At 41.8% G+C, this 12,244-nt stretch overlaps 1 protein-coding gene across 13 annotated transcripts in view; it reads right to left on the reverse strand.

Moving 5' to 3' along the window:
• Znf644 (zinc finger protein 644) overlaps positions 1-12,244 on the reverse strand; it is a 65,783-nt gene that overhangs the window by 45,034 nt on the left and 8,505 nt on the right. For 9 of the 13 annotated variants that reach the window (XM_041641986.1, XM_041641988.1, XM_041641995.1 and 6 more), the window contains one exon: positions 8,449-8,559. The exons of the other annotated variants lie outside the window; for them this stretch is intronic. The gene's annotated coding sequence lies outside the window, so the exon portion shown is untranslated. The remainder of the gene's footprint in view (positions 1-8,448; positions 8,560-12,244) is intronic. 13 annotated transcript variants of the gene reach the window in all.

Raw genomic sequence — 12,244 nt, forward strand, 5'->3', positions numbered from 1 at the left:
GTGCTGCAATGAACAAGAAAGAAATTTGGGGGGTAAAATTGAGGAAATGGGGGGTATCTTTAGTTAATATTATATGACCATATTGGCTCCGTAATTATAATAACATCTGGTATGAAAAGGGAAAACATGCTGAGGAAACATTTTAGAAAATGACATATTTCCGAACAGTAATCAGACATTCAGATCCACACAGCTACAAGTGTCAAGAATTCCAGAGCCTAAAAGCATCTGTCTGACTTTAATACAATGAAACCAAAAGCCAGCAGCAGAGGGAAGCAAGGAATTTACACACCAGTGGGAAGTTAGCGTCTTGCTCTCTCAGAAAATTCTTTGAAGGATACTTTCAGGATAATACCTTGATGTGTACTCTAAGCTACCTCAAATGCTACAATTACAGGCATTTGCTGTACCATGGAACCAATGCTCACTCCCAATCAATCAACGCATCAAAACATATCACTGGGAATTTAGAAACCATGCCTCAACGAACTAGAAAAGAACTAAGCTAAAACAAGTTAGAAAAACAGGAATGACAAATATTAAGACATAAGTATTAAAAAGATCCACAAAACTGAGAACCAAAAGAAGACCACTGGAAACATAAATGAAGAATATCCTGCAAAGGAAGTCATGTCAGGAATCAGAAGGGAACACTAGGAACCACAATGGCCAACAAATGAGAAAACCCAGAATTGAATAGATAATCACTTTGATGAGAGCAGTTAACAAAACTTGCTGCTTTTCCAGAGGACCAAAGTTCAGTTCCTGGCACCCAGTCTGGATGACTCAAAACCACCTGTAACTCCAGCTCCAGGGGATACAATGCCCTCTTCTGGACTCTGCGGGCACCTATACCCAAAAATGCAGATGTGCACACACACAGAATATATATGCATAATTAAAAATAAACCTCTGTGTTCCACAAGACAAGTAAAACCTCTGAATAATTCGTAACTAATAAAGGAGATTAAATGCTATTATGGTTGAATCTGAACTGTCTCCCAAATGCTTGAGGCTGTGGTCCAGCAGTGATGCTGTTTTCAAAGGCTGTGGGACCATTATCACGTGGAGCCTGACTGGCAGGAGTAGCTCACGTGAGGTGGGCCTTTGAAAACTACAGGCTTCAAGTTCCTGCCACAAACTACTGCCATGAACTGGGTGGGCTAAACCTCTAAAATCATTGGGCCATCATATTCTTGTCAAGTACTTTAGTCCAGAGACACGAATAACACAGATGCAGCCATTAAAAGTTTTCAACTAGAGATAGCTTAGTGAGTCAAAGCACTGAACACTCTTGCAGAGGACCCAGGTTCAACTCCCAGCACACACAGTGGCTCACACTGTCTACCTCCAGTCCAGGGGATCTGACATACTCTCTTCTGGCCTCCACGATACACACATATACATGCAGGCAAAATACCTAAACTTATTAATAATTTTTTAAGTCTCTAAATTTTTTTCGAACTAAGAAAAGCCCAAGACCAGATACCTCCTCTGGAAAATTCTACCAAACACTCAAGAGTCAAATTCTCCCAAAGAACTGAATACTTCAAACTCATTCTATGAGGTCAATTATCTTGAAACCGAATCAAGACAAAGGCACAAGAAGAAAACTAATCTAGTATCTCTAATGAAGGATGTAAATAACGAGTAAGTATTACCAAAACAAATCCAACAGTATAATAAAGAACTACGTACTGCAACAAGTGAGTCATAGCCTGGACAGCACACATAGCTCAACAAAGAGCAACTACTGTAATCGACAGTAATCGGGGAAGGGTCAGAACTTCATCTCAGTTGATGTACAAGACCCACACAACCAAACTCAGCACTACTTTATTATAGAACTAAATATAGAAACCACTTCAACCTGATAAAAACTACACAACTAAGGGGTGTCCACCTTTAGACACCACTGTCATCAACAAACACCCTAGCATTCACAGCTGTCCTGGGCACTTGCTGCCCACTGAACTCAGACCGGAATGCTCACACGTGTCCTAAGTCTACAGTAAACACAGGAGTAAAGACTGAGTGTTCTCTTAAGTCCGGAAACAAGACAGTGCTCCCTTTTCTTACCACTTCCATCCACTGCATCACCAGAAATGTGTGTGTAGAAATTTGACAGGTAATAAAAGTGCAGTCAATTCAGAAAGAAACAGGAAAATGATCTTTGCCTATGGATGATAGGCTGATCCTAAATGAAGAATACAGAATTCAAAATAAAATCCTATGGCTGCTAACTGACAAACTGAGCAACGTAGCAGAAAACAGAGTCAACACATTAAAAACACTTGCTATTCATATACACAAAAAATAAAAAAACTGAGGAAACAATTTTATCTGTAATAGCATTAAAAATTATTTAGGAGTTAACAAAAAAGAAATTGTACTATGAAAATAAGAAAGGACTAGTGACATTAAAGACATAAATGAACACATGGTTAAAACGGCAAAGTCAGCTAATGCACAGCTTTGTAGAAAAGGAAACAGCCACTTGAATTGTCAAGACAATTGTCAACAAGCCTTGACACTTCCTGATTTCAGAACATACTAAAAATCAGTATAATCAACAGAATGCTATGACTTACTGACAAACCCATGAAAACCAATGGAACAAAACAACCCAGAAAGAAACCCCAGCATAAGGTTAAATGGTTTTTCATAATGGGACCAAGAATACAGAGTGGGGAAAACATCTCTTCAAGAAAAGATCTTGGTAAAGCCCAATATCCACACACAAAACAAAAAGACAATTCATACCACATACAAAAATTAACTAAAAATGGACTAAAAATCAGGACATAAAATGTAAAAACATGAAACTCCCAGAAGAAAACTAGAGAAAAAGTTCCAGGTTGTTGGCCGAATAGGGCTTCATCACTGCAGAACTTCTGCACCCAGCTGGGCATAAGATGTCATGAGAGAGCACGGAGCAACTCTCAAACTACAGCAAAGAACAACGGCCTAACTCTTTCAAGGGCTAAGGACTTGAAAATCAATTCTCTAAATTCAAACAGAACATGAGCCTACGAGAAGATGATCAATATCACTTATTACAGAGAATTAGAGGTCAAACCCATGTTGAGATGATCACTATAAGGATAAACAGAGGCCAGCACCGTGGGGACACAGAGAAGCGGGGACCACTGCTGCACTGTGAGCAACAGAAAAGGTGTGGCCATTCTGGCCAACAAAAGCAGTACCTCAAAAAACTTAATAAAATTAGCATATGCCTAGCAAATGCATTTGCATGTCCATATCTAGAGCAGTATCCACAGTACTCATACCAGGGAAAAGCAACTCAGCTATCCACTAATGGAGAAATGAACAAAGAATGTATTACATATAGTGAAATACTATAGAGTATATAACAACATGGACAAAACTTGAGGGCATTATTCTAACTGAAATTAGTACAAAAGTTAATACAATATAATTCTCCTCCCATGAAATATCTAGTCAAGGGGGCTGGAGAGATGGCTCAGTGGTTAAGAGCATTGCCTGCTCTTCCAAAGGTCCTGAGTTCAATTCCCGGCAACCACATGGTGGCTCACAACCATCTGTAATGAGGTCTGGTGCCCTCTTCTGGCCTGCAGACATACACACAGACAGAATATTATATGCATAATAAATAAATAAAATATATTTAAAAAAAAGAAATATCTAGTCAAAACCACAGTAAAGAAAAATGGTTATCAAAATCCAAATGGAGAATGAACATAAAAAACAAGAACTTAATGGGCACGGAGTTTCAGTTTTCTAGTACTAAAAGTTCAAGAGATCTGCTTTATAAGGTAACCAATCCTAGTAAACTTCAACCATGAGAACATTTAGGATGGATTTGCCTTGCCGTTGTGTGTTCCTGGAGCCAGAGAGATGGCTCTGTAGTTAAGAGTGCTTGTTCTTGCAGAGGACTCAGGTTTGAGCTCCAGAATCAACATGGTGGCTCACAACCACCTGTAAATCCAGTTCCATAGGATTCAATACCTTCTTCTGGTCTCCTTGGACACCAAACACATACATGGTGCACAGACAGACACTCAGGCAAAACAATGATACACAAAAAATAAGTCTTAAAAAAAATTAATATGTTGCATGTTCCCTAATGCAAAAAAAAAACCACACACACAGGGGAAAGAATACATATAATGGCCTAGGTGGAGTAACAGAGATGAGCTTTATTCTTCTGCAAGAATAGCCTAAAAACCAAATATATTCAAATGCAGCACAACCGTCTTCAGGGTGAGCATAAAAGGGAAATAAATGAAGCAACAATCTAATGCCTGAGGAAAAGACATACCCCATCACACAAAAGACTGAGCAGCGAGCCCAAAACACATAACCAGCAACTTCAAGGCAAAGTGTACAGGAACTGCAAAGAGACAGAACAACTACCTGGAAGTGTCTAGCCATAAGTTATGCAACCCTACACAGAAACCAGTCAAAACTACATCATCGCGAAGGGTGATAAAGAAGACTGCCCCTGACTCAACAAGAATCAGAGATCATGTCCATGCCGTTCAGACAGAGCAGAAAACACCACTGACTAGCTAACCACCAGGACAGAACAGAAAACACCACTGACTAGCTAACCACCAGGACAGAACAGAAAACACCACCGACTAGTTAACCACCAGGACAGAAAGGGTCCTGATTCAGCAGAGAAAGAAAGCAATGCTGAAGGGCAGACTGTGTAAAAATAGGGAAAAGTGGGGAGAGTGCTAGAGAACGGAAGAGTTTCAAAGAATTACAGGGCACAAACTTTGAGGGCACTCAGCTGGCACTGGGTACTCAGTCACCAAGAGATTAAACCGTAGAGCAGGATGTGCATACGCTAAATGCTAATACTGTGGCATTGCATGTAAGACACCTGAACAGCACATGTTCCAGAAACTTACAAGGGCTTATCACGAAGACTACAAGTAAGTGTGTGCTTCGTTGCCTGTTTCTACACTTTCAACAGAACAGGCAGGAGATTTGGAGTGTCCTTTATTTCACCCAAATGACTGAATATATGAGGATATACGGCACCCTTTGTCACTAGCTGCAATAAGACACCACTACACAACTTTAAAACCAATCATACTGAGTGCTGGTGATGTGCATGTCTGAATCTCAGTATGCTGTGTGAAAAACTCCATGCAAAAGAATTCTCATTTCATTTAATACAACTGCAGGGTATGCAAACTATCCCATACTGACAATGCAATCCATCATTTCCAGGACAGAAGGGACGGACAATAGGAAAGGATCACAGATGGGATATAAAAAGAATCCTGAGGGGCTGGAGAGATGGCTCAGAGGTTAAGAGCATGGCCTGCTCTACCAAAGGTCCTGAGTTCAATTCCCGGCAACCACATGGTGGCTCACAACCATCTGTAATGGGGTCTGGTGCCCTCTTCTGGCCAGCAGGCATACACACAGAATATTGTATACATAATAAATAAATAAATATTTAAAAAAAAAAAGAATCCTGAAAGTAATGGGCATGCTCATTTGCATGACATAAGGACAAGTTCATGTGTCTACAGTTACCGAATCTGTCCACACTTTACGTTTAAACATGAGACTTGACAGCTATTTGTCCATAACTTAAAATAACCACAACATGCCAATTTGATTTTAGGGAAAAAAGATTCCAATTTCAAATTACAAACGTTATAATGGCAACAAATTTTCAAAAATAATGTAATTGACAACAAAGATGAAGTACAAATGAATTACCAACATCTATACAACTGGTAACTCAATATATAAACAATGCTTCCAAAATCTCATAGCGTATTTTTATGAAACAAACAGCAGAACCACAATACTATTAAATGGACAGTGCAGTTTCTGTTAAAGTAATAAACAACCTGCTTCTACAGGCTGACTCAAATCACAACTCAGGAGCTAGAGAAATGGTTTGCCAACTAAGAAGACCAGACTGGCTACCCCAAAGGCTCTGGAAAATGACCTGAGCATGCCCTCTTTGAGGACTAGAAGGCACCATGCAAGCTTCCAAGGTGTGTGTGTGGGGGGGGGGGGGGAGAGTACCCAACAGTCCTACACAGCTATGATGCCTACAAACTATATCAATAACCAGCAGGGTACCAGAACCCTAAGGGAACAGTAAAGGCGCACATACTTTGGCGGTGACCATCAACTCTCCAATAGGACTGAAAACACATTCAACAAGAGGGGAATTATGCTTTGTAGTGTTGGAAACCTAGCTAATCACCCTCACAGTTATGGAAGACAAACTATAACCACTAATTTATTAGGCACCATAATACTAACTACTTTCTAAATATTTGTCCTTATACCTACAGGTAAGGGTAGTCCTCAACCCCTCATCAGAGAACTTCTCTTTGAAACAGATAGAGACCTGTAGTAGGAGCTGCGGGCTGCGTTCCTGCCACCCAGCTCCTGGCCGCCAAGTATGTCCACAGACAACACTTAAGTCCTCTCTCTGTAGCCGGCCCTCCTGCCTCAAACAGTCAAAGTTTGCCCTGGCAGGATGGCTCAGAAAGCCGGAATTTTAAAACAACTCAGCTTTTTTCCTGCTACTGCTGAAAACAAACAAGCATTCAGTCAGCTTTTATCAACACCATTTAAGTGTTTCGTAGCAGGACCTCTTAAGAGCTGCAGGGTTTTGCAGCTAAAGCTGAGTCAGGAAGCCTCTTAGATGAGAGCGCTTGCTTGCCTCTAGCAAGCAGAGCAGACCCAAGAAATTGCTACTACCAAGAAAACATGCTTTATTCTTTCCCAAGCTTTCTCAGGCTTTCTGTGGATCCAGTTATCCACGTCTGGGCCATCCTGCCAGGGCAAACTCTTACGTTAACATGACCTCTGTACAAGGATGACATGCACATTTGTGAGACTTTCCTACTAACAACTGCCCAAACTGACTCAAGATATGAGAAATATTAGCAGACCTTCCAGAAAGGAGTTAGCGTCACTCCTCACACTTCCTAACTCTTCCAGCATGAAACTCACCATTCCAGAGCACACAGTCATTAAAGAAATTCAACTACCCCTACAAATACAGGTCGCAAAGCTTCTATAAACAGCCCTAGTCCAACACTCTGAAATCTAGAACCTCTAAATCCAAAACTTTGGGGGCGTCTGATGCTCTTGGTAAATTCCACTTAAATATTCAAAACAAACAAGCAAACAAACAAAACCCTCTGAAATCTGAAAAACTTCTGGTTCCAGAGGCTTGACAGAGGCTCAGCAGATGGGAACACTTGCTGCTCTTCCAGAAAACCAACATCTACACTGTGTGACTCATAAGAATCTCTAATTCCAGCTCTAGAAGTATCAAAGGTCACACACACACACACTTAAAAATAAGACTTGAAATAATTTAAGTTCTGGTTGGAAGCATTACGGCTTTTGGTTTTACCTGATGATCACCTCCTGCCCCAAATTCAACTGGTTACTCTCCAAACCCTTGCATTCTTGGTTCTCCCTCTACAGTCTCTGGAGTTTACCCCAGCGTCTTTTGTGCAGCACACACGCCTTTCAGGAACTCCCTAGAGCATCTGAAGGAGACTCTAAGCAGTTCTGGGACTTTATGGCTGCTCGCATATGTGACAAGGTGCTGGAGTGCAAACAAGTCACACACAGCAGCGGTTTTCCTTCAGAACTGTGAAAGCATCATCTCGCCATCAATTGTTCCCAATGTTAATTCACAACCTTTTCATCAACACTGATCACCTTCCCTTATCCCTGGTGTCTAGAACTGCAACACGGACGTTTCCAAACACTACGCTGAGCATTCTCTAAGTGGTATGTGTGTTTTCGTAGGGATTGAACCCAGAGCCTCGGGCATGCTAGGCAAGTGCTCTATCATCAAGCTACAGTCCAGCTCCTCACCCCTCCATCCTCCCCTTCCCCCTTTTCAATTTCCGAGACTTTGTCTTGCTACACCACCCAGGCTGAACTTGAGCTAGCCCAGGCAAGTCTCAAATTGGCAATCCTGCTTCAGTCACACTAAAGCACAGGTGTGTACTCGGCAGGTGTGCACCTCTGCCAGGCTTCCCTTTTTACGTAAAATTCAACTGGGGTTCAATCACTAACTTCTTCCATTCATTCTCTAGTCTGTAACTATCTTTCCTGTGCTGAGCCTCCACACATGATCTGATTCGATTTTCTCTACGTTACATCCCTGACCACCCAACTTTCTATTAAGACTCTGAACTAACTTTTCTACTAAATGTTCAGGGCTCTGGACTTCCCACCCTATGACTTCTATTCTAACTCCTAAGCTCTCCCTTGTTCTCTGCAGATTTCAAAGGCCCCCGATAGCCTTTCCTGCAGCACCGCTCCTTTCTCCTCCAGCAGTTTCTGTTATTCTCAGCATCTGGGGGTCCTCAGGCCTAGGATCAGGTATTTAAAGTCAAGTAGGAATTGTCTGTGGGCAGGTGCCACTATAATAAACCAATCTGAGTCATTTACCTGGGTCTTCTTCTGTTATCAACTGAGCTTTTGTTTTTCCTTTCTCACACCAGCTTGCTGTAAAGGGATGAATTTTCCAATCTTGCTTCTGGGAATAGGATCCTGACAGAACTGAGGAGAAAACAGGCTGGTGTTGGTTTCTAGTTCAAAATGCAGTTATCCTCCCTGAGTTTAGGTCCGTACCCTTACCCTGAGCTCTGCCTAGTTATTCTCATCTACACAGATCTTCCAGTTCAGTGTAAGAAAAGAAAATTGGAGGTAAAAGATCCCAAATGCTGCTTTACAGGTTTTTACAAGTTTCTTTCAAAGGGACCTGCAGCCACCAACTCAGGACCAGGCGCAGGCCCCCTCACTGGGTGAGTAGTCGCTGCTTGTCGCCAGGCTTTTTACCTCATGGCCACTCTCCTGCTCCTCTGAAGTCCCAGAGGGATGTTGACAGCGGGCGGCTGTTTAGCCCACGATGCTCACATAAAGGTTGATCATCTTTCCTTTTTCTGCTCCAAGTCTGAGCAAAGCACAGCAGTAAAGTCTCAGTGGCTACTCTAGTTTCTTGTGACCTAACATCAAGTTTTACTGCACACTATAGCTAAACATGACCTAGAGGATTTTTCTTGTATAAAATTGAAACCCCTTTTGAGGCCAATATATAACCTTTTAAAAAGGATTTATATGCAAGATCAATATGTGCTCTTAACCCATGAGTCATCTCTCCGGCCTCCAATATACTTATAAAAACATTTTTTAATAAAAAGAATCACAGGAATTTGAGAAAGTAAGTACTCTATTGGAAATACTAGGAATAACCTACCACATAAAGCACTGCCATTCAACCCTAACCAGTCTTTAGTTGGTGTTTGACTTATAAAATTCTAAAAGGTGAGTTAAGATCCAAGACTAGTGTTACCAGCTTCTTGAGGAAGCTGTTTGCATCTCGAAGCTATTTGTCAGTCACACAAATTTAAGCCTAACGTAGTGTTTAGTACACCGAGCTTTTTAATGAAACAATCCTTTCTTCAACTGTTTTGGCACACAAGTATCACTCACTTTAGTTTTTTATATTTTTTGTTTTCATCGTTTGTTATCACTGTCTAAAAACAAAGCAAGGCCAGGCAGAGTGGAGCGGCCTTCAATTACAGCTTCGGGGGCAAGTGGATCTCTGAGTTTGCAGCCAGGCCGGCCTGGTTTTTATAGAGTAAACCCAAAGAGCAAAACAAAACCCAGCAAATGTTTAATGAAGATGAGCAGAAATCAATACTGAGTAAGTTTCCAGGTAACTACAATCCAAAGGAAAACTAGCAAGTCAAAGTCAGGTTTGGAAAGCAAGGCAAGCTGAAGGCAGCCCGACAATTCCCTACCAGGCGCGTCTACAGTTTCTAACTCTACGGCACTGCTACCCTAAGGGCATCACACACTTCTCCACCTTCTAGCTCTTCTGTGTGGAAGGCTAGACGGGAACCTTTACAGCAATCAGCTCAGGGCCCTGGTGTCTGTCCCTGCAGGCAGCCACTTCATTACCCACAGCCAGAGACAGCACCCACACTACAGGAGTCCTTTCTGTGGTCTCCGCTTCTCGCCATCCTATCTACATCAACTCCCAGGCCCTACTTGACAGCAAAGGAAACATTTTTTTGCTTTAGCTGATTTGAGGGATGATCAGCAACCAAGATAAGAGTCAAATGTAACTATTCTCCCAAGTTTCCAAAAACTCTGAGCTGTGAGCTAATATTAACTATCAGAATGGCTAAAACGTAAATTTCACACTAACTTAAAACTGTAAAATTCCATATGCCCCAAATGTTGTTTAATTCTCTAAAAAGCAGGAAATATTTAAATTTTATTTCTGCTGTAATTTCCATGTTTTTCCCAATTCCACTTCAAGAATGGCCTACACATTACATACTTCCAGGTGTCACCAAACACAATTACATCCAATTAAGGGGCCTTAGACATTCTAGTAAAGATAAATCATATAAACTATAAAAACATGAAAGCCAGGGAATTGAGTCTTTAGGTGTATCCCCCTCATGTTGAGCACAAACACTCTCTCGAAGGCGGAGCTCCTGTCTGCCAAGCAGGAGGGCCTGCTTTCTTCCCTAGTTCAGGGGAGTGTCTATAAGTGTCCCAAGTTTTTAAAACAAGTACCTATTTAATAACAGAAACCCACAGTCCAGATAATTAACTTTAATTACTGCCTGGTTTTCTATCAGTTCTTATACTATGACTAATATGCACTGTTTTCATTCCAATTCAGCGTTGCCCTCACTGAACTCAAATATGTCATTCAGCATCCATCCATTCCATCACAGCATAACTTTCTTGGGTTTCAGTGGTTTTTGTTTTGGATTTTGAGAAAGGGCTCTCCGTGGCCTTGACTGTTCTGGAATTCACTATGCAGGTCTGGCTGACCGCCAATGTTCTTACAACAAACTTAACAATAACTCAAATCACCAAGTTTCTCATGGAAAAAGACTCATGTGTCATAAGATCTGTAACTTGCATGTAAACTTTACCAACTAAATTGTTGGATAGCAGGAAACAGTAACATCGTTCCACTGTGTGTTGTATATGTGAGTGTGTGTGCTTGCGTGTTTATCCAGTGAGGTGTGCCTCACTGGAGGCTGGAGATGTCCTGGAGCTGGCCCGTGAAGGACCTCCAAAGACCAATCTGTCCCCTCCACATCCCCACCCGACTAAGTGCCCACGCTTATACACCCACCAGCCATTTCTCAGCACCATGTGCCCTTCTATTGGGCTCTGTACAACACGGGCAGCGGTCTCAATAGTCCGTGTCATCAGTTTCTTTCTGGATGTGGCCCAGCACCCTTTAAGCCCAGCCCTTGGGAAGCAGAGGCAGGCAGATCTCTGTGTGTCATACCGTCCCCCAGCAAGCAGACAAGCTCTGCCTGACTCAGGTCAGTCACTGCCCCAAGCACACCATAGCTACATTTTTCCTACCTTTTTCATGGAATTCTGGCGAATCAATGATCAGTGAAACTTTTACTTCAAATTTCCAAGGCAAACTTCAGATCCTTCCAGTTCTTACAATCTTAAGTTTATCTGAGCTTCCTTTACTTTAAAATTGATTAATCAAGGATAACGCTGGCATCCTATAATTCCCAGCAGTGTGGTTTTCTTTTAACATCAATTTCTCCCTGATAAGTCTATTTATATCTATCTATAGCATTTCTTCAAAATTTAGGTAACCGCTGTTTTTACGAAGCAGCTCCCTGACCAGCCCAGTGTGCACTCCAGTGGCCTCCAAGTCACCAGTTCTTTGGAGCGTTCCTACGGATGCTGAGACACTAAGCCAACCGTACAACCAGCCCAGGTAAAGCAGGTGAAGGGCAACTGTGGTGTGCATTGTCTTCTCGTTTTGTTAATTACTTCAAGGTTTTTAACAATTAGTTATTGAAAGAAGTTGTTGGATTTACTCTAGAGAAAATTACCTTTAGCCTGGACTTCCACCCTGCTTAAATTTTTGAAAAGTATAAGCATAGACTGCAAATTCCACTTGATGTAAAAAAAAATGTATATATAATACACACACATAAAATAACTTACTGTATCACTCCAGATTCAAAACCACGTGGTGGCAGATGTCACCTGTAAACTGCACCACTTCTACTGACACTGTCATTTTCAGCTCTATCATGTTTACAGGTGTGCTCTGCATTTAGCCAGCCTGCTATCTTCATTATGTTGTTGAGCCTCCTGCCTGCCTGTCAAGGTCGGCTGCTCAGACCCACGCACAGTTCATGGTGTGACACACTGGAGCTCTAAAGCAGTGGCCAGACTG

This window comes from Microtus oregoni, unplaced genomic scaffold (assembly GCF_018167655.1).
Source record: "Microtus oregoni isolate MIOR12 unplaced genomic scaffold, Mior012 000072F_ref0000427, whole genome shotgun sequence".
Classification (NCBI taxonomy): domain Eukaryota; kingdom Metazoa; phylum Chordata; class Mammalia; order Rodentia; family Cricetidae; genus Microtus; species Microtus oregoni.